Raw genomic sequence first — 2,983 nt, 5'->3', positions numbered from 1 at the left:
TGTTGAGCGTCGGAGAGGTAAACAGAGGCCCCCCCCTCCGTTTCCCCTTTGTAGTTCACACCTCTTTCTGCTTGCTTTTCAGGTGCCTGGACGAGATTGACACCACCAACAGCTAAGGGACGGCTTGGGATACCAAGCCCGACACGCTCGAGCCGAAGTGAGACCACTTGGCTGGCCTTGGGTCTAACCACTTTGGGCTCCTAAATCGTTGTCCGAAAATCAGCGACAACAGTTACTACAATTTATAACAATTTATAAAGTATAGTGTTTACTGATCTCTTCAGTTAAAACTACAGTAATATATAGTAGTTTTATCTAATACAATTAATATATATATATTTTATAGACTACTTATATTTGCTGTAATTAATTATAGCTATAAGACTATTTGTTGTCGAGAGTGTTTATCTAGTTATTCAAGACTACTGTTGTAAGTAGTAGCTTAATAACTATAAACTTATATTACAATAATAAACTACAGAGTCTTGTTGTAGTTTTACAATAATATCTCTCCAAATTTTAATTTTTATAAATTAATACAGCAACAAAAATATTAAATATTAAATACAACTCTTCAACTCTTCATAAAAACTACAAATTTTTAATTCAACTAAAGTGTATACAAAGATACAAAGAATGTGTAATGTCATAATAAAATTAAAAAAAAAAAAAAAAAAAAAAAAAGCACATCGATGAAACATCAATGTAAGGTTGTGATATTATCTCACACTGAACTCAAGACCACCAAGCAGTTGAGAAGCACGTCAATGGCAAAATGATACGATGTGCCTAGGTCATCCCTGCAAATACATTTATTTTAAGAGAACTTCAAAATGCTGTTCTCAAAATATTTGTTTTCGTCAACTCTGATTTATAAAAACGGTTCATCAGAGTTGAAACCAAACATGCCATTTTTAAAAATAGTTATATGTACACACATACAAAGAGACGAGATTGCAGTACCAGATTCGGCCCCAGTTATCCTGAAATTCGACATCACTGATGTCATGGAATGATGAGGGCATTGCTTTGGAGCCCTTCTCTTCATCGTACGAAGGATCCAACTCCACCGATACATTTGCCACCTGTCAACACTTGCCCATAAGCGCCTCTTTACAGAATTCCATTCATAAACAACCATTTTATAAAAACATTGAAGGTCGATAATCAGGTATGTTTATGACGTGTGTATATTCAAGTCTCTTATACAGGTGTTTTGCCAAAACTGATTAACTTTCTCACGAATAATTGGGAAGACTTGACACATTGCTTAAATAGTCGTTCGAAACTGAGACAGCCATGAAGAAGAGAGAACTTGATGTCTTATATTACTGTTTCTTATTGCCTACATAATAACTTAGCCGGAAAATCTTAGTCTACAAATTTGAATCCTACTCTTTTGATCAGTCAAAATGTTCATTACTTTATGTCTCCTAATCATATGAATGAGAGTTCTGTTACTCAAAAGGCAATGAAATTGTGAAATCCAAACCTAAAGATTAGAAGAATTGAATGAACCCAAGCGGCCCATTACATACCACGACTGGAAAACCTGTACAACCATTGTTATTAAATGATTTGATAGTCAGTAATGAATATTAAAAATGGAAAGGAAAAAAAAAAAAAAAAGATCACATGAAACGTCTACAAATAGATATAGCATATATACAAATCAATAGGGTTGAAGCTGTAAATCAACCACCAACAAGAGTACAAATCGAAATTAGAAAGCATTTCCAATATGATGATTTTTTTTTTCGCAGCAAAGGGAACAAAGAAAGAGATAAATAAAAGGCAACATCGTTGACTGAGAGAAATTACTCTTTGAGCTAACTTTGAAAGAGAGAACAGAGCCCGTAAAATGATATGATATACTCGGAAAAACGTACACAAAATTAGTATGATTGATTCAAAGAGTAAAATTCAAATGAAAAAAAAAAAATTACTACCTTTTTCCTCATCAGCTCGGGGATTCCTACGCTATCTCCAAGAACAGCTCGGAGCTCATTGTCATCTCTACAAGCTTCTTCAAGAACTCTATCAAAGAAGAAATAATAACAATCAGCTTAATTACAAATCCTTAAATCATATACAGAACTTGAGAGAGAGAGAGAGAGAGACTTGGCCCAAGAGGAATAGTTGTGGAGGAGATCGAATCCCTCTTTCGCTTGTCTTCCCTGAGCCTGAGAAGCCTCCGACCACTCGTCGTGGTTCCTGAAGCTTTGGTCTCTGCTTCGCCATCGCTAGGGCTCAAAACAGACACTGCCACAACGCGAAACGATGATCGTTTGGCGTGACGAGTATGAGAAGAAGGACTGTGTAATAAACACAGATGCTTCTGTGGTGGCGAAGGCGTGGGTGTACATTTGCCCTTGTTAGTTTTGCTGTGTTAATAGATACGAATATGATTACTCTGTCCGAAGAACGAAAATTAATACTTAAAATGTTTGTCAATAATAAACAGAATAAACAGTAATGATATCCAATACCCGTATATATGTCCATCTCTGCTGACCCGGAACCCAACCCGTTTGTAAATATCGAACTTAAAATGTTTTAGCCAGGGAAAGTGTTGACGCGTCAAGGAGAATTTTTCAGTCACCCTTAATTCAGATTCAAACATATTCAATTGTAAATCTAAGTCCTCTTATAACTAAAAAATATTCATGAACGAAACTTGTCGGAGAGGGAGTACTCGATATTGGCGTCGGTTGGCGGAAGGTGGGTCGGTGGTCGACGGAGAGAACGGCGGTCGTCGAGCTAAACGGCGAAGAGAGGGTTGGCCGTTGACGAAATCGGGTCAAATAGCTATATCGTTATTCGAATCCTCGCCGGGATCTCTAGAACCGACAAACCCCAAAATAAATCACAAACCCTAGAGAGAGAGGAATCAAGGGTGTTGTCGGCCCGTCCCGGGTCGACCACGTCCGAGGAAGCCCGGAGGAACCTTGCCCGGCCAATGGCCGGGCCACGCTCGAAAAGG

The 2,983-nt window shown here is 37.8% G+C and overlaps 1 long non-coding RNA gene across 1 annotated transcript; it reads right to left on the bottom strand.

Moving 5' to 3' along the window:
- Nucleotides 1-516: 516 nt before the first annotated feature.
- LOC149397633 (uncharacterized) lies at nucleotides 517-2,419 on the bottom strand. The gene is made up of 5 exons (XR_016297141.1): nucleotides 2,122-2,419; nucleotides 1,950-2,037; nucleotides 1,493-1,552; nucleotides 964-1,085; nucleotides 517-800 (listed from the first exon to the last, which is right to left on the bottom strand). It is a non-coding gene; the product is annotated as an uncharacterized LOC149397633 (long non-coding RNA).
- Nucleotides 2,420-2,983: the final 564 nt, after the last annotated feature.

Source organism: Urtica dioica, chromosome 5, assembly GCF_054948205.1.
Source record: "Urtica dioica subsp. dioica isolate 48M chromosome 5, U.dioica_male_clone48M_v1_H2, whole genome shotgun sequence".
Classification (NCBI taxonomy): domain Eukaryota; kingdom Viridiplantae; phylum Streptophyta; class Magnoliopsida; order Rosales; family Urticaceae; genus Urtica; species Urtica dioica.
Note: the sequence above shows the minus strand (reverse complement) of the source record. Positions and strands in the feature narration are given on the sequence as shown.